This window comes from Urtica dioica, chromosome 11 (assembly GCF_054948205.1).
Source record: "Urtica dioica subsp. dioica isolate 48M chromosome 11, U.dioica_male_clone48M_v1_H2, whole genome shotgun sequence".
Classification (NCBI taxonomy): Eukaryota; Viridiplantae; Streptophyta; class Magnoliopsida; order Rosales; family Urticaceae; genus Urtica; species Urtica dioica.
In genome coordinates, this window is record NC_142766.1 from 39,829 (window position 1) to 65,407 (window position 25,579).

Sequence of the window (25,579 nt, forward strand, 5' to 3'; positions counted from 1 at the left end):
TATTTACGAGACAATATTCTACATTTAGGATAAAAACTTCTGGTTTAATGGCCTAGAGTTTTTATATTTTGCAGACCTAGTTTCTCTTTTGCTTTTCAAAGTTGTATATTGGGTGTCAAAGGTTCTAGATTTTGGGTCCTAAGTTCTTACTTAATGATAAAACTTACAGATTTTGGGACCCAAGTTCTACTTTAGGGTCCAACGTTCTAGATTTGGAGTCCGGTGTTCTTATTTCGTGTCCAAAGTTTTGAATTTGCGGTCCAAAGCCCAGATTTCGGTCCAAAGGTCTAGATTTTAAGTTCAAATACGTCCGGAGTGCTTATTTGGGATCCATGGCTCTTATTTGCGGTCTAATATTCTAGGTTTAGTGTCCTAAGTTCGAATTAGGTGTCCGAAGTTCTTATTTTATGTCATAATTCTTATTTTGGGACCTTGGTTCTAATTTGGCACCCAAAGTAATTTGGGGACCAAAGTCATAGAGTAATTGTCCAAATTTATATTTTGTCGTCCAACGTTCCAATTTCGATGTCTTAAGATCAAGATAATCGGTTAAAACTTTTTATTTGGAGTATATAATTTCAATTTAGGATAAAATATTCTAGAATGGGGATTCTAAGTTTGTATTATCGATACAAAGTTCAAGATTTGGGGTATAAATTTAATGTTTTAGGGTTAAAGTTCCATATTTGGGGCTCTAAGCCGTTATTTAGGATAAAAATTCAAGGTTTGGAGTCCTATGTTCTTATTTAGACTACATATTTAGATCTGAGATCCAAGGTTGTAAATCGGGATCGTAATTTTAAGGTTTGAGATTTTAAGTTTTAGGTTATATTTCCAATGATCTTATTTAGAATCTTAAGCTCTTAGATGTGGTCCAAGTTTATAGGTTTAGGGTCCTAAGTTTTGATTTCGAAATCTAAGTTCTAGATTTAGTGTCTTATGTTCTTCTAGACGTCCAACGTTGTAGTTTTGGTGCTTTACTTCTTATTTTTAGTCTTAAGTTAGTATTCGGGGTCCAATCAATAGATTTTGCATATAATGGCGTACGAATTTCCAAATTTAATGTCCAAGTTCTAGTTTAGGAGTTTGGAGTTTTAGTTTGTCGGTCCTAAGTTGTTATTAGGTGATCATAGTTTCACGTTTTGGGTTCATTGTTCTACATTCTAGGTCCCTAGTTCTTATACGGGGCTTCATATCTAGATTTAAAGTCTAAAATTCTTAATACGAATCCAAAGTTCTAGATTTTTGGCCCAATGTTCTAGTGTGTTAGCCTAAAATCTTTTTAGGGGTTCGAAGTTATAGATTTGGGGTCCTTGGTTCTTATTAGGCATCAAAATATCAAGAGTTTAGGTCCAAGGTTCATGATTTGGGGGGTCAAAGTTCTATATCCGTAAAGTTCGTACTTGAGGTCTAAAATCCTAGAAATGGTTTCATTTGTTCTAGATTAGCGGTTTTAAGCCCTTACTTGGAGTTGAAAGTTCTTATTTACGAGACAATATTCTACATTTAGGATAAAAACTTCTGGTTTAATGGCCTAGAGTTTTTATATTTTGCAGACCTAGTTTCTCTTTTGCTTTTCAAAGTTGTATATTGGGTGTCAAAGGTTCTAGATTTTGGGTCCTAAGTTCTTACTTAATGATAAAACTTACAGATTTTGGGACCCAAGTTCTACTTTAGGGTCCAAAGTTCCAGATTTGGAGTCCGGTGTTCTTATTTCGTGTCCAAAGTTTTGAATTTGCGGTCCAAAGCCCAGATTTCGGTCCAAAGGTCTAGATTTTAAGTTCAAATACGTCCGGAGTGCTTATTTGGGATCCATGGCTCTTATTTGCGGTCTAATATTCTAGGTTTAGTGTCCTAAGTTCGAATTAGGTGTCCGAAGTTCTTATTTTATGTCATAATTCTTATTTTGGGACCTTAGTTCTAATTTGGCATCCTAAGTAATTTGGGGACCAAAGTCATAGAGTAATTGTCCAAATTTATATTTTGTCGTCCAACGTTCCAATTTCGATGTCTTAAGATCAAGATAATCGGTTAAAACTTTTTATTTGGAGTATATAATTTCAATTTAGGATAAAATATTCTAGAATGGGGATTCTAAGTTTGTATTATCGATACAAAGTTCAAGATTTGGGGTATAAAGTTAATGTTTTAGGGTTAAAGTTCCATATTTGGGGCTCTAAGCCGTTATTTAGGATAAAAATTCAAGGTTTGGAGTCCTATGTTCTTATTTAGGCTACATATTTAGATCTGAGATCCAAGGTTGTAAATCGGGATCGTAATTTTAAGGTTTGAGATTTTAAGTTTTAGGTTATATTTCCAATGATCTTATTTAGAATCTTAAGCTCTTAGATGTGGTCCAAGTTTATAGGTTTAGGGTCCTAAGTTTTGATTTCGATATCTAAGTTCTAGATTTAGTGTCTTATGTTCTTCTAGACGTCCAACGTTGTAGTTTTGGTGCTTTACTTCTTATTTTTAGTCTTAAGTTAGTATTCGGGGTCCAATCAATTGATTTTGCATATAATGGCGTACGAATTTCCAAATTTAATGTCCAAGTTCTAGTTTAGGAGTTTGGAGTTTTAGTTTGTCGGTCCTAAGTTGTTATTAGGTGATCATAGTTTCACGTTTTGGGTTCATTCTTCTACATTCTAGGTCCCTAGTTCTTATACGGGGCTTCATATCTAGATTTAAAGTCTAAAATTCTTAATACGAATCCAAAGTTCTAGATTTTTGGCCCAATGTTCTAGTTTGTTAGCCTAAAATCTTTTTAGGGGTCCGAAGTTATAGATTTGGGGTCCTTGGTTCTTATTAGGCATCAAAATATCAAGAGTTTAGGTCCAAGGTTCATGATTTGGGGGGTCAAAGTTCTATATCCGTAAAGTTCGTACTTGAGGTCTAGAATCCTAGACATGGTTTCATTTGTTCTAGATTAGCGGTTTTAAGCCCTTACTTGGAGTTGAAAGTTCTTATTTAGGAGACAATATTCTACATTTAGGATAAAAACTTATGGTTTAATGGCCTAGAGTTTTTATATTTTGCAGACCTAGTTTCTCTTTTGCTTTTCAAAGTTGTATATTGGGTGTCAAAGGTTCTAGATTTTGGGTCCTAAGTTCTTACTTAATGATAAAACTTACAGATTTTGGGACCCAAGTTCTACTTTAGGGTCCAAAGTTCCAGATTTGGAGTCCGGTGTTCTTATTTCGTGTCCAAAGTTTTGAATTTGCGGTCCAAAGCCCAGATTTCGGTCCAAAGGTCTAGATTTTAAGTTCAAATACGTCCGGAGTGCTTATTTGGGATCCATGGCTCTTATTTGCGGTCTAATATTCTAGGTTTAGTGTCCTAAGTTCGAATTAGGTGTCCGAAGTTCTTATTTTATGTCATAATTCTTATTTTGGGACCTTAGTTCTAATTTGGCATCCTAAGTAATTTGGGGACCAAAGTCATAGAGTAATTGTCCAAATTTATATTTTGTCGTCCAACGTTCCAATTTCGATGTCTTAAGATCAAGATAACCGGTTAAAACTTTTTATTTGGTGTATATAATTTCAATTTAGGATAAAATATTCTAGAATGGGGATTCTAAGTTTGTATTATCGATACAAAGTTCAAGATTTGGGGTATAAAGTTAATGTTTTAGGGTTAAAGTTCCATATTTGGGGCTCTAAGCCGTTATTTAGGATAAAAATTCAAGGTTTGGAGTCCTATGTTCTTATTTAGGCTACATATTTTGATCTGAGATCCAAGGTTGTAAATCGGGATCGTAATTTTAAGGTTTGAGATTTTAAGTTTTAGGTTATATTTCCAATGATCTTATTTAGAATCTTAAGCTCTTAGATGTGGTCCAAGTTTATAGGTTTAGGGTCCTAAGTTTTGATTTCGATATCTAAGTTCTAGATTTAGTGTCTTATGTTCTTCTAGACGTCCAACGTTGTAGTTTTGGTGCTTTACTTCTTATTTTTAGTCTTAAGTTAGTATTCGGGGTCCAATCAATAGATTTTGCATATAATGGCGTACGAATTTCCAAATTTAATGTCCAAGTTCTAGTTTAGGAGTTTGGAGTTTTAGTTTGTCGGTCCTAAGTTGTTATTAGGTGATCATAGTTTCACGTTTTGGGTTCATTGTTCTACATTCTAGGTCCCTAGTTCTTATACGGGGCTTCATATCTAGATTTAAAGTCTAAAATTCTTAATACGAATCCAAAGTTCTAGATTTTTGGCCCAATGTTCTAGTTTGTTAGCCTAAAATCTTTTTAGGGGTCCGAAGTTATAGATTTGGGGTCCTTGGTTCTTATTAGGCATCAAAATATCAAGAGTTTAGGTCCAAGGTTCATGATTTGGGGGGTCAAAGTTCTATATCCGTAAAGTTCGTACTTGAGGTCTAGAATCCTAGACATGGTTTCATTTGTTCTAGATTAGCGGTTTTAAGCCCTTACTTGGAGTTGAAAGTTCTTATTTACGAGACAATATTCTACATTTAGGATAAAAACTTCTGGTTTAATGGCCTAGAGTTTTTATATTTTGCAGACCTAGTTTCTCTTTTGCTTTTCAAAGTTGTATATTGGGTGTCAAAGGTTCTAGATTTTGGGTCCTAAGTTCTTACTTAATGATAAAACTTACAGATTTTGGGACCCAAGTTCTACTTTAGGGTCCAAAGTTCTAGATTTGGAGTCCGGTGTTCTTATTTCGTGTCCAAAGTTTTGAATTTGCGGTCCAAAGCCCAGATTTCGGTCCAAAGGTCTAGATTTTAAGTTCAAATACGTCCGGAGTGCTTATTTGGGATCCATGGCTCTTATTTGCGGTCTAATATTCTAGGTTTAGTGTCCTAAGTTCGAATTAGGTGTCCGAAGTTCTTATTTTAGGTCATAATTCTTATTTTGGGACCTTAGTTCTAATTTGGCATCCTAAGTAATTTGGGGACCAAAGTCATAGAGTAATTGTCCAAATTTATATTTTGTCGTCCAACGTTCCAATTTCGATGTCTTAAGATCAAGATAACCGGTTAAAACTTTTTATTTGGAGTATATAATTTCAATTTAGGATAAAATATTCTAGAATGGGGATTCTAAGTTTGTATTATCGATACAAAGTTCAAGATTTGGGGTATAAAGTTAATGTTTTAGGGTTAAAGTTCCATATTTGGGGCTCTAAGCCGTTATTTAGGATAAAAATTCAAGGTTTGGAGTCCTATGTTCTTATTTAGGCTACATATTTAGATCTGAGATCCAAGGTTGTAAATCGGGATCGTAATTTTAATGTTTGAGATTTTAAGTTTTAGGTTATATTTCCAATGATCTTATTTAGAATCTTAAGCTCTTAGATGTGGTCCAAGTTTATAGGTTTAGGGTCCTAACTTTTGATTTCGATATCTAAGTTCTAGATTTAGTGTCTTATGTTCTTCTAGACGTCCAACGTTGTAGTTTTGGTGCTTTACTTCTTATTTTTAGTCTTAAGTTAGTATTCGGGGTCCAATCAATAGATTTTGCATATAATGGCGTACGAATTTCCAAATTTAATGTCCAAGTTCTAGTTTAGGAGTTTGGAGTTTTAGTTTGTCGGTCCTAAGTTGTTATTAGGTGATCATAGTTTCACGTTTTGGGTTCATTGTTCTACATTCTAGGTCCCTAGTTCTTATACGGGGCTTCATATCTAGATTTAAAGTCTAAAATTCTTAATACGAATCCAAAGTTCTAGATTTTTGGCCCAATGTTCTAGTTTGTTAGCCTAAAATCTTTTTAGGGGTCCGAAGTTATAGATTTGGGGTCCTTGGTTCTTATTAGGCATCAAAATATCAAGAGTTTAGGTCCAAGGTTCATGATTTGGGGGGTCAAAGTTCTATATCCGTAAAGTTCGTACTTGAGGTCTAGAATCCTAGACATGGTTTCATTTGTTCTAGATTAGCGGTTTTAAGCCCTTACTTGGAGTTGAAAGTTCTTATTTACGAGACAATATTCTACATTTAGGATAAAAACTTATGGTTTAATGGCCTAGAGTTTTTATATTTTGCAGACCTAGTTTCTCTTTTGCTTTTCAAAGTTGTATATTGGGTGTCAAAGGTTCTAGATTTTGGGTCCTAAGTTCTTACTTAATGATAAAACTTACAGATTTTGGGACCCAAGTTCTACTTTAGGGTCCAAAGTTCTAGATTTGGAGTCCGGTGTTCTTATTTCGTGTCCAAAGTTTGGAATTTGCGGTCCAAAGCCCAGATTTCGGTCCAAAGGTCTAGATTTTAAGTTCAAATACGTCCGGAGTGCTTATTTGGGATCCATGGCTCTTATTTGCGGTCTAATATTCTAGGTTTAGTGTCCTAAGTTCGAATTAGGTGTCCGAAGTTCTTATTTTATGTCATAATTCTTATTTTGGGACCTTGGTTCTAATTTGGCATCCAAAGTAATTTGGGGACCAAAGTCATAGAGTAATTGTCCAAATTTATATTTTGTCGTCCAACGTTCCAATTTCGATGTCTTAAGATCAAGATAATCGGTTAAAACTTTTTATTTGGAGTATATAATTTCAATTTAGGATAAAATATTCTAGAATGGGGATTCTAAGTTTGTATTATCGATACAAAGTTCAAGATTTGGGGTATAAATTTAATGTTTTAGGGTTAAAGTTCCATATTTGGGGCTCTAAGCCGTTATTTAGGATAAAAATTCAAGGTTTGGAGTCCTATGTTCTTATTTAGACTACATATTTAGATCTGAGATCCAAGGTTGTAAATCGGGATCGTAATTTTAAGGTTTGAGATTTTAAGTTTTAGGTTATATTTCCAATGATCTTATTTAGAATCTTAAGCTCTTAGATGTGGTCCAAGTTTATAGGTTTAGGGTCCTAAGTTTTGATTTCGATATCTAAGTTCTAGATTTAGTGTCTTATGTTCTTCTAGACGTCCAACGTTGTAGTTTTGGTGCTTTACTTCTTATTTTTAGTCTTAAGTTAGTATTCGGGGTCCAATCAATAGATTTTGCATATAATGGCGTACGAATTTCCAAATTTAATGTCCAAGTTCTAGTTTAGGAGTTTGGAGTTTTAGTTTGTCGGTCCTAAGTTGTTATTAGGTGATCATAGTTTCACGTTTTGGGTTCATTGTTCTACATTCTAGGTCCCTAGTTCTTATACGGGGCTTCATATCTAGATTTAAAGTCTAAAATTCTTAATACGAATCCAAAGTTCTAGATTTTTGGCCCAATGTTCTAGTTTGTTAGCCTAAAATCTTTTTAGGGGTCCGAAGTTATAGATTTGGGGTCCTTGGTTCTTATTAGGCATCAAAATATCAAGAGTTTAGGTCCAAGGTTCATGATTTGGGGGGTCAAAGTTCTATATCCGTAAAGTTCGTACTTGAGGTCTAGAATCCTAGACATGGTTTCATTTGTTCTAGATTAGCGGTTTTAAGCCCTTACTTGGAGTTGAAAGTTCTTATTTACGAGACAATATTCTACATTTAGGATAAAAACTTCTGGTTTAATGGCCTAGAGTTTTTATATTTTGCAGACCTAGTTTCTCTTTTGCTTTTCAAAGTTGTATATTGGGTGAAAAAAGGTTCTAGATTTTGGGTCCTAAGTTCTTACTTAATGATAAAACTTACAGATTTTGGGACCCAAGTTCTACTTTAGGGTCCAAAGTTCTAGATTTGGAGTCCGGTGTTCTTATTTCGTGTCCAAAGTTTGGAATTTGCGGTCCAAAGCCCAGATTTCGGTCCAAAGGTCTAGATTTTAAGTTCAAATACGTCCGGAGTGCTTATTTGGGATCCATGGCTCTTATTTGCGGTCTAATATTCTAGGTTTAGTGTCCTAAGTTCGAATTAGGTGTCCGAAGTTCTTATTTTATGTCATAATTCTTATTTTGGGACCTTGGTTCTAATTTGGCATCCAAAGTAATTTGGGGACCAAAGTCATAGAGTAATTGTCCAAATTTATATTTTGTCGTCCAACGTTCCAATTTCGATGTCTTAAGATCAAGATAACCGGTTAAAACTTTTTATTTGGAGTATATAATTTCAATTTAGGATAAAATATTCTAGAATGGGGATTCTAAGTTTGTATTATCGATACAAAGTTCAAGATTTGGGGTATAAAGTTAATGTTTTAGGGTTAAAGTTCCATATTTGGGGCTCTAAGCCGTTATTTAGGATAAAAATTCAAGGTTTGGAGTCCTATGTTCTTATTTAGGCTACATATTTAGATCTGAGATCCAAGGTTGTAAATCGGGATCGTAATTTTAAGGTTTGAGATTTTAAGTTTTAGGTTATATTTCCAATGATCTTATTTAGAATCTTAAGCTCTTAGATGTGGTCCAAGTTTATAGGTTTAGGGTCCTAACTTTTGATTTCGATATCTAAGTTCTAGATTTAGTGTCTTATGTTCTTCTAGACGTCCAACGTTGTAGTTTTGGTGCTTTACTTCTTATTTTTAGTCTTAAGTTAGTATTCGGGGTCCAATCAATAGATTTTGCATATAATGGCGTACGAATTTCCAAATTTAATGTCCAAGTTCTAGTTTAGGAGTTTGGAGTTTTAGTTTGTCGGTCCTAAGTTGTTATTAGGTGATCATAGTTTCACGTTTTGGGTTCATTGTTCTACATTCTAGGTCCCTAGTTCTTATACGGGGCTTCATATCTAGATTTAAAGTCTAAAATTCTTAATACGAATCCAAAGTTCTAGATTTTTGGCCCAATGTTCTAGTTTGTTAGCCTAAAATCTTTTTAGGGGTCCGAAGTTATAGATTTGGGGTCCTTGGTTCTTATTAGGCATCAAAATATCAAGAGTTTAGGTCCAAGGTTCATGATTTGGGGGGTCAAAGTTCTATATCCGTAAAGTTCGTACTTGAAGTCTAGAATCCTAGACATGGTTTCATTTGTTCTAGATTAGCGGTTTTAAGCCCTTACTTGGAGTTGAAAGTTCTTATTTACGAGACAATATTCTACATTTAGGATAAAAACTTCTGGTTTAATGGCCTAGAGTTTTTATATTTTGCAGACCTAGTTTCTCTTTTGCTTTTCAAAGTTGTATATTGGGTGAAAAAAGGTTCTAGATTTTGGGTCCTAAGTTCTTACTTAATGATAAAACTTACAGATTTTGGGACCCAAGTTCTACTTTAGGGTCCAAAGTTCTAGATTTGGAGTCCGGTGTTCTTATTTCGTGTCCAAAGTTTTGAATTTGCGGTCCAAAGCCCAGATTTCGGTCCAAAGGTCTAGATTTTAAGTTCAAATACGTCCGGAGTGCTTATTTGGGATCCATGGCTCTTATTTGCGGTCTAATATTCTAGGTTTAGTGTCCTAAGTTCGAATTAGGTGTCCGAAGTTCTTATTTTAGGTCATAATTCTTATTTTGGGACCTTAGTTCTAATTTGGCATCCTAAGTAATTTGGTGACCAAAGTCATAGAGTAATTGTCCAAATTTATATTTTGTCGTCCAACGTTCCAATTTCGATGTCTTAAGATCAAGATAACCGGTTAAAACTTTTTATTTGGAGTATATAATTTCAATTTAGGATAAAATATTCTAGAATGGGGATTCTAAGTTTGTATTATCGATACAAAGTTCAAGATTTGGGGTATAAAGTTAATGTTTTAGGGTTAAAGTTCCATATTTGGGGCTCTAAGCCGTTATTTAGGATAAAAATTCAAGGTTTGGAGTCCTATGTTCTTATTTAGGCTACATATTTAGATCTGAGATCCAAGGTTGTAAATCGGGATCGTAATTTTAAGGTTTGAGATTTTAAGTTTTAGGTTATATTTCCAATGATCTTATTTAGAATCTTAAGCTCTTAGATGTGGTCCAAGTTTATAGGTTTAGGGTCCTAAGTTTTGATTTCGATATCTAAGTTCTAGATTTAGTGTCTTATGTTCTTCTAGACGTCCAACGTTGTAGTTTTGGTGCTTTACTTCTTATTTTTAGTCTTAAGTTAGTATTCGGGGTCCAATCAATAGATTTTGCATATAATGGCGTACGAATTTCCAAATTTAATGTCCAAGTTCTAGTTTAGGAGTTTGGAGTTTTAGTTTGTCGGTCCTAAGTTGTTATTAGGTGATCATAGTTTCACGTTTTGGGTTCATTGTTCTACATTCTAGGTCCCTAGTTCTTATACGGGGCTTCATATCTAGATTTAAAGTCTAAAATTCTTAATACGAATCCAAAGTTCTAGATTTTTGGCCCAATGTTCTAGTTTGTTAGCCTAAAATCTTTTTAGGGGTCCGAAGTTATAGATTTGGGGTCCTTGGTTCTTATTAGGCATCAAAATATCAAGAGTTTAGGTCCAAGGTTCATGATTTGGGGGGTCAAAGTTCTATATCCGTAAAGTTCGTACTTGAGGTCTAGAATCCTAGACATGGTTTCATTTGTTCTAGATTAGCGGTTTTAAGCCCTTACTTGGAGTTGAAAGTTCTTATTTACGAGACAATATTCTACATTTAGGATAAAAACTTCTGGTTTAATGGCCTAGAGTTTTTATATTTTGCAGACCTAGTTTCTCTTTTGCTTTTCAAAGTTGTATATTGGGTGAAAAAAGGTTCTAGATTTTGGGTCCTAAGTTCTTACTTAATGATAAAACTTACAGATTTTGGGACCCAAGTTCTACTTTAGGGTCCAAAGTTCTAGATTTGGAGTCCGGTGTTCTTATTTCGTGTCCAAAGTTTTGAATTTGCGGTCCAAAGCCCAGATTTCGGTCCAAAGGTCTAGATTTTAAGTTCAAATACGTCCGGAGTGCTTATTTGGGATCCATGGCTCTTATTTTCGGTCTAATATTCTAGGTTTAGTGTCCTAAGTTCGAATTAGGTGTCCGAAGTTCTTATTTTAGGTCATAATTCTTATTTTGGGACCTTAGTTCTAATTTGGCATCCTAAGTAATTTGGGGACCAAAGTCATAGAGTAATTGTCCAAATTTATATTTTGTCGTCCAACGTTCCAATTTCGAAGTCTTAAGATCAAGATAACCGGTTAAAACTTTTTATTTGGAGTATATAATTTCAATTTAGGATAAAATATTCTAGAATGGGGATTCTAAGTTTGTATTATCGATACAAAGTTCAAGATTTGGGGTATAAAGTTAATGTTTTAGGGTTAAAGTTCCATATTTGGGGCTCTAAGCCGTTATTTAGGATAAAAATTCAAGGTTTGGAGTCCTATGTTCTTATTTAGGCTACATATTTAGATCTGAGATCCAAGGTTGTAAATCGGGATCGTAATTTTAAGGTTTGAGATTTTAAGTTTTAGGTTATATTTCCAATGATCTTATTTAGAATCTTAAGCTCTTAGATGTGGTCCAAGTTTATAGGTTTAGGGTCCTAAGTTTTGATTTCGATATCTAAGTTCTAGATTTAGTGTCTTATGTTCTTCTAGACGTCCAACGTTGTAGTTTTGGTGCTTTACTTCTTATTTTTAGTCTTAAGTTAGTATTCGGGGTCCAATCAATAGATTTTGCATATAATGGCGTACGAATTTCCAAATTTAATGTCCAAGTTCTAGTTTAGGAGTTTGGAGTTTTAGTTTGTCGGTCCTAAGTTGTTATTAGGTGATCATAGTTTCACGTTTTGGGTTCATTGTTCTACATTCTAGGTCCCTAGTTCTTATACGGGGCTTCATATCTAGATTTAAAGTCTAAAATTCTTAATACGAATCCAAAGTTCTAGATTTTTGGCCCAATGTTCTAGTTTGTTAGCCTAAAATCTTTTTAGGGGTCCGAAGTTATAGATTTGGGGTCCTTGGTTCTTATTAGGCATCAAAATATCAAGAGTTTAGGTCCAAGGTTCATGATTTGGGGGGTCAAAGTTCTATATCCGTAAAGTTCGTACTTGAGGTCTAGAATCCTAGACATGGTTTCATTTGTTCTAGATTAGCGGTTTTAAGCCCTTACTTGGAGTTGAAAGTTCTTATTTACGAGACAATATTCTACATTTAGGATAAAAACTTCTGGTTTAATGGCCTAGAGTTTTTATATTTTGCAGACCTAGTTTCTCTTTTGCTTTTCAAAGTTGTATATTGGGTGAAAAAAGGTTCTAGATTTTGGGTCCTAAGTTCTTACTTAATGATAAAACTTACAGATTTTGGGACCCAAGTTCTACTTTAGGGTCCAAAGTTCTAGATTTGGAGTCCGGTGTTCTTATTTCGTGTCCAAAGTTTTGAATTTGCGGTCCAAAGCCCAGATTTCGGTCCAAAGGTCTAGATTTTAAGTTCAAATACGTCCGGAGTGCTTATTTGGGATCCATGGCTCTTATTTTCGGTCTAATATTCTAGGTTTAGTGTCCTAAGTTCGAATTAGGTGTCCGAAGTTCTTATTTTAGGTCATAATTCTTATTTTGGGACCTTAGTTCTAATTTGGCATCCTAAGTAATTTGGGGACCAAAGTCATAGAGTAATTGTCCAAATTTATATTTTGTCGTCCAACGTTCCAATTTCGAAGTCTTAAGATCAAGATAACCGGTTAAAACTTTTTATTTGGAGTATATAATTTCAATTTAGGATAAAATATTCTAGAATGGGGATTCTAAGTTTGTATTATCGATACAAAGTTCAAGATTTGGGGTATAAAGTTAATGTTTTAGGGTTAAAGTTCCATATTTGGGGCTCTAAGCCGTTATTTAGGATAAAAATTCAAGGTTTGGAGTCCTATGTTCTTATTTAGGCTACATATTTAGATCTGAGATCCAAGGTTGTAAATCGGGATCGTAATTTTAAGGTTTGAGATTTTAAGTTTTAGGTTATATTTCCAATGATCTTATTTAGAATCTTAAGCTCTTAGATGTGGTCCAAGTTTATAGGTTTAGGGTCCTAAGTTTTGATTTCGATATCTAAGTTCTAGATTTAGTGTCTTATGTTCTTCTAGACGTCCAACGTTGTAGTTTTGGTGCTTTACTTCTTATTTTTAGTCTTAAGTTAGTATTCGGGGTCCAATCAATAGATTTTGCATATAATGGCGTACGAATTTCCAAATTTAATGTCCAAGTTCTAGTTTAGGAGTTTGGAGTTTTAGTTTGTCGGTCCTAAGTTGTTATTAGGTGATCATAGTTTCACGTTTTGGGTTCATTGTTCTACATTCTAGGTCCCTAGTTCTTATACGGGGCTTCATATCTAGATTTAAAGTCTAAAATTCTTAATACGAATCCAAAGTTCTAGATTTTTGGCCCAATGTTCTAGTTTGTTAGCCTAAAATCTTTTTAGGGGTCCGAAGTTATAGATTTGGGGTCCTTGGTTCTTATTAGGCATCAAAATATCAAGAGTTTAGGTCCAAGGTTCATGATTTGGGGGGTCAAAGTTCTATATCCGTAAAGTTCGTACTTGAGGTCTAGAATCCTAGACATGGTTTCATTTGTTCTAGATTAGCGGTTTTAAGCCCTTACTTGGAGTTGAAAGTTCTTATTTACGAGACAATATTCTACATTTAGGATAAAAACTTCTGGTTTAATGGCCTAGAGTTTTTATATTTTGCAGACCTAGTTTCTCTTTTGCTTTTCAAAGTTGTATATTGGGTGAAAAAGGTTCTAGATTTTGGGTCCTAAGTTCTTACTTAATGATAAAACTTACAGATTTTGGGACCCAAGTTCTACTTTAGGGTCCAAAGTTCTAGATTTGGAGTCCGGTGTTCTTATTTCGTGTCCAAAGTTTTGAATTTGCGGTCCAAAGCCCAGATTTCGGTCCAAAGGTCTAGATTTTAAGTTCAAATACGTCCGGAGTGCTTATTTGGGATCCATGGCTCTTATTTGCGGTCTAATATTCTAGGTTTAGTGTCCTAAGTTCGAATTAGGTGTCCGAAGTTCTTATTTTAGGTCATAATTCTTATTTTGGGACCTTAGTTCTAATTTGGCATCCTAAGTAATTTGGGGACCAAAGTCATAGAGTAATTGTCCAAATTTATATTTTGTCGTCCAACGTTCCAATTTCGATGTCTTAAGATCAAGATAACCGGTTTAAACTTTTTATTTGGAGTATATAATTTCAATTTAGGATAAAATATTCTAGAATGGGGATTCTAAGTTTGTATTATCGATACAAAGTTCAAGATTTGGGGTATAAAGTTAATGTTTTAGGGTTAAAGTTCCATATTTGGGGCTCTAAGCCGTTATTTGGGATAAAAATTCAAGGTTTGGAGTCCTATGTTCTTATTTAGGCTACATATTTAGATCTGAGATCCAAGGTTGTAAATCGGGATCGTAATTTTAAGGTTTGAGATTTTAAGTTTTAGGTTATATTTCCAATGATCTTATTTAGAATCTTAAGCTCTTAGATGTGGTCCAAGTTTATAGGTTTAGGGTCCTAAGTTTTGATTTCGATATCTAAGTTCTAGATTTAGTGTCTTATGTTCTTCTAGACGTCCAACGTTGTAGTTTTGGTGCTTTACTTCTTATTTTTAGTCTTAAGTTAGTATTCGGGGTCCAATCAATAGATTTTGCATATAATGGCGTACGAATTTCCAAATTTAATGTCCAAGTTCTAGTTTAGGAGTTTGGAGTTTTAGTTTGTCGGTCCTAAGTTGTTATTAGGTGATCATAGTTTCACGTTTTGGGTTCATTGTTCTACATTCTAGGTCCCTAGTTCTTATACGGGGCTTCATATCTAGATTTAAAGTCTAAAATTCTTAATACGAATCCAAAGTTCTAGATTTTTGGCCCAATGTTCTAGTTTGTTAGCCTAAAATCTTTTTAGGGGTCCGAAGTTATAGATTTGGGGTCCTTGGTTCTTATTAGGCATCAAAATATCAAGAGTTTAGGTCCAAGGTTCATGATTTGGGGGGTCAAAGTTCTATATCCGTAAAGTTCGTACTTGAAGTCTAGAATCCTAGACATGGTTTCATTTGTTCTAGATTAGCGGTTTTAAGCCCTTACTTGGAGTTGAAAGTTCTTATTTACGAGACAATATTCTACATTTAGGATAAAAACTTCTGGTTTAATGGCCTAGAGTTTTTATATTTTGCAGACCTAGTTTCTCTTTTGCTTTTCAAAGTTGTATATTGGGTGAAAAAAGGTTCTAGATTTTGGGTCCTAAGTTCTTACTTAATGATAAAACTTACAGATTTTGGGACCCAAGTTCTACTTTAGGGTCCAAAGTTCTAGATTTGGAGTCCGGTGTTCTTATTTCGTGTCCAAAGTTTTGAATTTGCGGTCCAAAGCCCAGATTTCGGTCCAAAGGTCTAGATTTTAAGTTCAAATACGTCCGGAGTGCTTATTTGGGATCCATGGCTCTTATTTTCGGTCTAATATTCTAGGTTTAGTGTCCTAAGTTCGAATTAGGTGTCCGAAGTTCTTATTTTAGGTCATAATTCTTATTTTGGGACCTTAGTTCTAATTTGGCATCCTAAGTAATTTGGGGACCAAAGTCATAGAGTAATTGTCCAAATTTATATTTTGTCGTCCAACGTTCCAATTTCGAAGTCTTAAGATCAAGATAACCGGTTAAAACTTTTTATTTGGAGTATATAATTTCAATTTAGGATAAAATATTCTAGAATGGGGATTCTAAGTTTGTATTATCGATACAAAGTTCAAGATTTGGGGTATAAAGTTAATGTTTTAGGGTTAAAGTTCCATATTTGGGGCTCTAAGCCGTTATTTAGGATAAAAATTCAAGGTTTGGAGTCCTATGTTCTTATTTAGGCTACATATTTAGATCTGAGATCCAAGGTTGTAAATCGGGATCGTAATTTTAAGGTTTGAGATTTTAAGTTTTAGGTTATATTTCCAATGATCTTATTTAGAATCTTAAGCTCTTAGATGTGGTCCAAGTTTATAGGTTTAGGGTCCTAAGTTTTGATTTCGATATCTAAGTTCTAGATTTAGTGTCTTATGTTCTTCTAGACGTCCAACGTTGTAGTTTTGGTGCTTTACTTCTTATTTTTAGTCTTAAGTTAGTATTCGGGGTCCAATCAATAGATTTTGCATATAATGGCGTACGAATTTCCAAATTTAATGTCCAAGTTCTAGTTTAGGAGTTTGGAGTTTTAGTTTGTCGGTCCTAAGTTGTTATTAGGTGATCATAGTTTCACGTTTTGGGTTCATTGTTCTACATTCTAGGTCCCTAGTTCTTATACGGGGCTTCATATCTAGATTTAAAGTCTAAAATTCTTAATACGAATCCAAAGTTCTAGATTTTTGGCCCAATGTTCTAGTTTGTTAGCCTAAAATCTTTTTAGGGGTCCGAAGTTATAGATTTGGGGTCCTTGGTTCTTATTAGGCATCAAAATATCAAGAGTTTAGGTCCAAGGTTCATGATTTGGGGGGTCAAAGTTCTATATCCGTAAAGTTCGTACTTGAGGTCTAGAATCCTAGACATGGTTTCATTTGTTCTAGATTAGCGGTTTTAAGCCCTTACTTGGAGTTGAAAGTTCTTATTTACGAGACAATATTCTACATTTAGGATAAAAACTTCTGGTTTAATGGCCTAGAGTTTTTATATTTTGCAGACCTAGTTTCTCTTTTGCTTTTCAAAGTTGTATATTGGGTGAAAAAAGGTTCTAGATTTTGGGTCCTAAGTTCTTACTTAATGATAAAACTTACAGATTTTGGGACCCAAGTTCTACTTTAGGGTCCAAAGTTCTAGATTTGGAGTCCGGTGTTCTTATTTCGTGTCCAAAGTTTTGAATTTGCGGTCCAAAGCCCAGATTTCGGTCCAAAGGTCTAGATTTTAAGTTCAAATACGTCCGGAGTGCTTATTTGGGATCCATGGCTCTTATTTGCGGTCTAATATTCTAGGTTTAGTGTCCTAAGTTCGAATTAGGTGTCCGAAGTTCTTATTTTAGGTCATAATTCTTATTTTGGGACCTTAGTTCTAATTTGGCATCCTAAGTAATTTGGGGACCAAAGTCATAGAGTAATTGTCCAAATTTATATTTTGTCGTCCAACGTTCCAATTTCGATGTCTTAAGATCAAGATAACCGGTTTAAACTTTTTATTTGGAGTATATAATTTCAATTTAGGATAAAATATTCTAGAATGGGGATTCTAAGTTTGTATTATCGATACAAAGTTCAAGATTTGGGGTATAAAGTTAATGTTTTAGGGTTAAAGTTCCATATTTGGGGCTCTAAGCCGTTATTTAGGATAAAAATTCAAGGTTTGGAGTCCTATGTTCTTATTTAGGCTACATATTTAGATCTGAGATCCAAGGTTGTAAATCGGGATCGTAATTTTAAGGTTTGAGATTTTAAGTTTTAGGTTATATTTCCAATGATCTTATTTAGAATCTTAAGCTCTTAGATGTGGTCGAAGTTTATAGGTTTAGGGTCCTAAGTTTTGATTTCGATATCTAAGTTCTAGATTTAGTGTCTTATGTTCTTCTAGACGTCCAACGTTGTAGTTTTGGTGCTTTACTTCTTATTTTTAGTCTTAAGTTAGTATTCGGGGTCCAATCAATAGATTTTGCATATAATGGCGTACGAATTTCCAAATTTAATGTCCAAGTTCTAGTTTAGGAGTTTGGAGTTTTAGTTTGTCGGTCCTAAGTTGTTATTAGGTGATCATAGTTTCACGTTTTGGGTTCATTGTTCTACATTCTAGGTCCCTAGTTCTTATACGGGGCTTCATATCTAGATTTAAAGTCTAAAATTCTTAATACGAATCCAAAGTTCTAGATTTTTGGCCCAATGTTCTAGTTTGTTAGCCTAAAATCTTTTTAGGGGTCCGAAGTTATAGATTTGGGGTCCTTGGTTCTTATTAGGCATCAAAATATCAAGAGTTTAGGTCCAAGGTTCATGATTTGGGGGGTCAAAGTTCTATATCCGTAAAGTTCGTACTTGAAGTCTAGAATCCTAGACATGGTTTCATTTGTTCTAGATTAGCGGTTTTAAGCCCTTACTTGGAGTTGAAAGTTCTTATTTACGAGACAATATTCTACATTTAGGATAAAAACTTCTGGTTTAATGGCCTAGAGTTTTTATATTTTGCAGACCTAGTTTCTCTTTTGCTTTTCAAAGTTGTATATTGGGTGAAAAAAGGTTCTAGATTTTGGGTCCTAAGTTCTTACTTAATGATAAAACTTACAGATTTTGGGACCCAAGTTCTACTTTAGGGTCCAAAGTTCTAGATTTGGAGTCCGGTGTTCTTATTTCGTGTCCAAAGTTTTGAATTTGCGGTCCAAAGCCCAGATTTCGGTCCAAAGGTCTAGATTTTAAGTTCAAATACGTCCGGAGTGCTTATTTGGGATCCATGGCTCTTATTTTCGGTCTAATATTCTAGGTTTAGTGTCCTAAGTTCGAATTAGGTGTCCGAAGTTCTTATTTTAGGTCATAATTCTTATTTTGGGACCTTAGTTCTAATTTGGCATCCTAAGTAATTTGGGGACCAAAGTCATAGAGTAATTGTCCAAATTTATATTTTGTCGTCCAACGTTCCAATTTCGAAGTCTTAAGATCAAGATAACCGGTTAAAACTTTTTATTTGGAGTATATAATTTCAATTTAGGATAAAATATTCTAGAATGGGGATTCTAAGTTTGTATTATCGATACAAAGTTCAAGATTTGGGGTATAAAGTTAATGTTTTAGGGTTAAAGTTCCATATTTGGGGCTCTAAGCCGTTATTTAGGATAAAAATTCAAGGTTTGGAGTCCTATGTTCTTATTTAGGCTACATATTTAGATCTGAGATCCAAGGTTGTAAATCGGGATCGTAATTTTAAGGTTTGAGATTTTAAGTTTTAGGTTATATTTCCAATGATCTTATTTAGAATCTTAAGCTCTTAGATGTGGTCCAAGTTTATAGGTTTAGGGTCCTAAGTTTTGATTTCGATATCTAAGTTCTAGATTTAGTGTCTTATGTTCTTCTAGACGTCCAACGTTGTAGTTTTGGTGCTTTACTTCTTATTTTTAGTCTTAAGTTAGTATTCGGGGTCCAATCAATAGATTTTGCATATAATGGCGTACGAATTTCCAAATTTAATGTCCAAGTTCTAGTTTAGGAGTTTGGAGTTTTAGTTTGTCGGTCCTAAGTTGTTATTAGGTGATCATAGTTTCACGTTTTGGGTTCATTGTTCTACATTCTAGGTCCCTAGTTCTTATACGGGGCTTCATATCTAGATTTAAAGTCTAAAATTCTTAATACGAATCCAAAGTTCTAGATTTTTGCCCCAATGTTCTAGTTTGTTAGCCTAAAATCTTTTTAGGGGTCCGAAGTTATAGATTTGGGGTCCTTGGTTCTTATTAGGCATCAAAATATCAAGAGTTTAGGTCCAAGGTTCATGATTTGGGGGGTCAAAGTTCTATATCCGTAAAGTTCGTACTTGAGGTCTAGAATCCTAGACATGGTTTCATTTGTTCTAGATTAGCGGTTTTAAGCCCTTACTTGGAGTTGAAAGTTCTTATTTACGAGACAATATTCTACATTTAGGATAAAAACTTCTGGTTTAATGGCCTAGAGTTTTTATATTTTGCAGACCTAGTTTCTCTTTTGCTTTTCAAAGTTGTATATTGGGTGTCAAAGGTTCTAGATTTTGGGTCCTAAGTTCTTACTTAATGATAAAACTTACAGATTTTGGGACCCAAGTTCTACTTTAGGGTCCAAAGTTCTAGATTTGGAGTCCGGTGTTCTTATTTCGTGTCCAAAGTTTTGAATTTGCGGTCCAAAGCCCAGATTTCGGTCCAAAGGTCTAGATTTTAAGTTCAAATACGTCCGGAGTGCTTATTTGGGATCCATGGCTCTTATTTTCGGTCTAATATTCTAGGTTTAGTGTCCTAAGTTCGAATTAGGTGTCCGAAGTTCTTATTTTAGGTCATAATTCTTATTTTGGGACCTTAGTTCTAATTTGGCATCCTAAGTAATTTGGGGACCAAAGTCATAGAGTAATTGTCCAAATTTATATTTTGTCGTCCAACGTTCCAATTTCGAAGTCTTAAGATCAAGATAACCGGTTAAAACTTTTTATTTGGAGTATATAATTTCAATTTAGGATAAAATATTCTAGAATGGGGATTCTAAGTTTGTATTATCGATACAAAGTTCAAGATTTGGGGTATAAAGTTAATGTTTTAGGGTTAAAGTTCCATATTTGGGGCTCTAAGCCGTTATTTAGGATAAAAATTCAAGGTTTGGAGTCCTATGTTCTTATTTAGGCTACATATTTAGATCTGAGATCCAAGGTTGTAAATCGGGATCGTAATTTTAAGGTTTGAGATTTTAAGTTTTAGGTTATATTTCCAATGATCTTATTTAGAATCTTAAGCTCTTAGATGTGGTCCAAGTTTATAGGTTTAGGGTCCTAAGTTTTGATTTCGATATCTAAGTTCTAGATTTAGTGTCTTATGTTCTTCTAGACGTCCAACGTTGTAGTTTTGGTGCTTTACTTCTTATTTTTAGTCTTAAGTTAGTATTCGGGGTCCAATCAATAGATTTTGCATATAATGGCGTACGAATTTCCAAATTTAATGTCCAAGTTCTAGTTTAGGAGTTTGGAGTTTTAGTTTGTCGGTCCTAAGTTGTTATTAGGTGATCATAGTTTCACGTTTTGGGTTCATTGTTCTACATTCTAGGTCCCTAGTTCTTATACGGGGCTTCATATCTAGATTTAAAGTATAAAATTCTTAATACGAATCCAAAGTTCTAGATTTTTGGCCCAATGTTCTAGTTTGTTAGCCTAAAATCTTTTTAGGGGTCCGAAGTTATAGATTTGGGGTCCTTGGTTCTTATTAGGCATCAAAATATCAAGAGTTTAGGTCCAAGGTTCATGATTTGGGGGGTCAAAGTTCTATATCCGTAAAGTTCGTACTTGAGGTCTAGAATCCTAGACATGGTTTCATTTGTTCTAGATTAGCGGTTTTAAGCCCTTACTTGGAGTTGAAAGTTCTTATTTACGAGACAATATTCTACATTTAGGATAAAAACTTATGGTTTAATGGCCTAGAGTTTTTATATTTTGCAGACCTAGTTTCTCTTTTGCTTTTCAAAGTTGTATATTGGGTGTCAAAGGTTCTAGATTTTGGGTCCTAAGTTCTTACTTAATGATAAAACTTACAGATTTTGGGACCCAAGTTCTACTTTAGGGTCCAAAGTTCTAGATTTGGAGTCCGGTGTTCTTATTTCGTGTCCAAAGTTTTGAATTTGCGGTCCAAAGCCCAGATTTCGGTCCAAAGGTCTAGATTTTAAGTTCAAATACGTCCGGAGTGCTTATTTGGGATCCATGGCTCTTATTTTCGGTCTAATATTCTAGGTTTAGTGTCCTAAGTTCGAATTAGGTGTCCGAAGTTCTTATTTTAGGTCATAATTCTTATTTTGGGACCTTAGTTCTAATTTGGCATCCTAAGTAATTTGGGGACCAAAGTCATAGAGTAATTGTCCAAATTTATATTTTGTCGTCCAACGTTCCAATTTCGAAGTCTTAAGATCAAGATAACCGGTTAAAACTTTTTATTTGGAGTATATAATTTCAATTTAGGATAAAATATTCTAGAATGGGGATTCTAAGTTTGTATTATCGATACAAAGTTCAAGATTTGGGGTATAAAGTTAATGTTTTAGGGTTAAAGTTCCATATTTGGGGCTCTAAGCCGTTATTTAGGATAAAAATTCAAGGTTTGGAGTCCTATGTTCTTATTTAGGCTACATATTTAGATCTGAGATCCAAGGTTGTAAATCGGGATCGTAATTTTAAGGTTTGAGATTTTAAGTTTTAGGTTATATTTCCAATGATCTTATTTAGAATCTTAAGCTCTTAGATGTGGTCCAAGTTTATAGGTTTAGGGTCCTAAGTTTTGATTTCGATATCTAAGTTCTAGATTTAGTGTCTTATGTTCTTCTAGACGTCCAACGTTGTAGTTTTGGTGCTTTACTTCTTATTTTTAGTCTTAAGTTAGTATTCGGGGTCCAATCAATAGATTTTGCATATAATGGCGTACGAATTTCCAAATTTAATGTCCAAGTTCTAGTTTAGGAGTTTGGAGTTTTAGTTTGTCGGTCCTAAGTTGTTATTAGGTGATCATAGTTTCACGTTTTGGGTTCATTGTTCTACATTCTAGGTCCCTAGTTCTTATACGGGGCTTCATATCTAGATTTAAAGTCTAAAATTCTTAATACGAATCCAAAGTTCTAGATTTTTGGCCCAATGTTCTAGTTTGTTAGCCTAAAATCTTTTTAGGGGTCCGAAGTTATAGATTTGGGGTCCTTGGTTCTTATTAGGCATCAAAATATCAAGAGTTTAGGTCCAAGGTTCATGATTTGGGGGGTCAAAGTTCTATATCCGTAAAGTTCGTACTTGAGGTCTAGAATCCTAGACATGGTTTCATTTGTTCTAGATTAGCGGTTTTAAGCCCTTACTTGGAGTTGAAAGTTCTTATTTACGAGACAATATTCTACATTTAGGATAAAAACTTCTGGTTTAATGGCCTAGAGTTTTTATATTTTGCAGACCTAGTTTCTCTTTTGCTTTTCAAAGTTGTATATTGGGTGAAAAAAGGTTCTAGATTTTGGGTCCTAAGTTCTTACTTAATGATAAAACTTACAGATTTTGGGACCCAAGTTCTACTTTAGGGTCCAAAGTTCTAGATTTGGAGTCCGGTGTTCTTATTTCGTGTCCAAAGTTTTGAATTTGCGGTCCAAAGCCCAGATTTCGGTCCAAAGGTCTAGATTTTAAGTTCAAATACGTCCGGAGTGCTTATTTGGGATCCATGGCTCTTATTTGCGGTCTAATATTCTAGGTTTAGTGTCCTGAGTTCGAATTAGGTGTCCGAAGTTCTTATTTTAGGTCATAATTCTTATTTTGGGACCTTAGTTCTAATTTGGCATCCTAAGTAATTTGGGGACCAAAGTCATAGAGTAATTGTCCAAATTTATATTTTGTCGTCCAACGTTCCAATTTCGATGTCTTAAGATCAAGATAACCGGTTTAAACTTTTTATTTGGAGTATATAATTTCAATTTAGGATAAAATATTCTAGAATGGGGATTCTAAGTTTGTATTATCGATACAAAGTTCAAGATTTGGGGTATAAAGTTAATGTTTTAGGGTTAAAGTTCCATATTTGGGGCTCTAAGCCGTTATTTAGGATAAAAATTCAAGGTTTGGAGTCCTATGTTCTTATTTAGGCTACATATTTAGATCTGAGATCCAAGGTTGTAAATCGGGATCGTAATTTTAAGGTTTGAGATTTTAAGTTTTAGGTTATATTTCCAATGATCTTATTTAGAATCTTAAGCTCTTAGATGTGGTCCAAGTTTATAGGTTTAGGGTCCTAAGTTTTGATTTCGATATCTAAGTTCTAGATTTAGTGTCTTATGTTCTTCTAGACGTCCAACGTTGTAGTTTTGGTGCTTTACTTCTTATTTTTAGTCTTAAGTTAGTATTCGGGGTCCAATCAATAGATTTTGCATATAATGGCGTACGAATTTCCAAATTTAATGTCCAAGTTCTAGTTTAGGAGTTTGGAGTTTTAGTTTGTCGGTCCTAAGTTGTTATTAGGTGATCATAGTTTCACGTTTTGGGTTCATTGTTCTACATTCTAGGTCCCTAGTTCTTATACGGGGCTTCATATCTAGATTTAAAGTCTAAAATTCTTAATACGAATCCAAAGTTCTAGATTTTTGGCCCAATGTTCTAGTTTGTTAGCCTAAAATCTTTTTAGGGGTCCGAAGTTATAGATTTGGGGTCCTTGGTTCTTATTAGGCATCAAAATATCAAGAGTTTAGGTCCAAGGTTCATGATTTGGGGGGTCAAAGTTCTATATCCGTAAAGTTCGTACTTGAGGTCTAGAATCCTAGACATGGTTTCATTTGTTCTAGATTAGCGGTTTTAAGCCCTTTACTTGGAGTTGAAAGTTCTTATTTACGAGACAATATTCTACATTTAGGATAAAAACTTCTGGCTTAATGGCCTAGAGTTTTTATATTTTGCAGACCTAGTTTCTCTTTTGCTTTTCAAAGTTGTATATTGGGTGTCAAAGGTTCTAGATTTTGGGTCCTAAGTTCTTACTTAATGATAAAACTTACAGATTTTGGGACCCAAGTTCTACTTTAGGGTCCAAAGTTCTAGATTTGGAGTCCGGTGTTCTTATTTCGTGTCCAAAGTTTTGAATTTGCGGTCCAAAGCCCAGATTTCGGTCCAAAGGTCTAGATTTTAAGTTCAAATACGTCCGGAGTGCTTATTTGGGATCCATGGCTCTTATTTGCGGTCTAATATTCTAGGTTTAGTGTCCTGAGTTCGAATTAGGTGTCCGAAGTTCTTATTTTAGGTCATAATTCTTATTTTGGGACCTTAGTTCTAATTTGGCATCCTAAGTAATTTGGGGACCAAAGTCATAGAGTAATTGTCCAAATTTATATTTTGTCGTCCAACGTTCCAATTTCGATGTCTTAAGATCAAGATAACCGGTTTAAACTTTTTATTTGGAGTATATAATTTCAATTTAGGATAAAATATTCTAGAATGGGGATTCTAAGTTTGTATTATCGATACAAAGTTCAAGATTTGGGGTATAAAGTTAATGTTTTAGGGTTAAAGTTCCATATTTGGGGCTCTAAGCCGTTATTTAGGATAAAAATTCAAGGTTTGGAGTCCTATGTTCTTATTTAGGCTACATATTTAGATCTGAGATCCAAGGTTGTAAATCGGGATCGTAATTTTAAGGTTTGAGATTTTAAGTTTTAGGTTATATTTCCAATGATCTTATTTAGAATCTTAAGCTCTTAGATGTGGTCCAAGTTTATAGGTTTAGGGTCCTAAGTTTTGATTTCGATATCTAAGTTCTAGATTTAGTGTCTTATGTTCTTCTAGACGTCCAACGTTGTAGTTTTGGTGCTTTACTTCTTATTTTTAGTCTTAAGTTAGTATTCGGGGTCCAATCAATAGATTTTGCATATAATGGCGTACGAATTTCCAAATTTAATGTCCAAGTTCTAGTTTAGGAGTTTGGAGTTTTAGTTTGTCGGTCCTAAGTTGTTATTAGGTGATCATAGTTTCACGTTTTGGGTTCATTGTTCTACATTCTAGGTCCCTAGTTCTTATACGGGGCTTCATATCTAGATTTAAAGTCTAAAATTCTTAATACGAATCCAAAGTTCTAGATTTTTGGCCCAATGTTCTAGTTTGTTAGCCTAAAATCTTTTTAGGGGTCCGAAGTTATAGATTTGGGGTCCTTGGTTCTTATTAGGCATCAAAATATCAAGAGTTTAGGTCCAAGGTTCATGATTTGGGGGGTCAAAGTTCTATATCCGTAAAGTTCGTACTTGAGGTCTAGAATCCTAGACATGGTTTCATTTGTTCTAGATTAGCGGTTTTAAGCCCTTTACTTGGAGTTGAAAGTTCTTATTTACGAGACAATATTCTACATTTAGGATAAAAACTTCTGGCTTAATGGCCTAGAGTTTTTATATTTTGCAGACCTAGTTTCTCTTTTGCTTTTCAAAGTTGTATATTGGGTGTCAAAGGTTCTAGATTTTGGGTCCTAAGTTCTTACTTAATGATAAAACTTACAGATTTTGGGACCCAAGTTCTACTTTAGGGTCCAAAGTTCTAGATTTGGAGTCCGGTGTTCTTATTTCGTGTCCAAAGTTTTGAATTTGCGGTCCAAAGCCCAGATTTCGGTCCAAAGGTCTAGATTTTAAGTTCAAATACGTCCGGAGTGCTTATTTGGGATCCATGGCTCTTATTTGCGGTCTAATATTCTAGGTTTAGTGTCCTG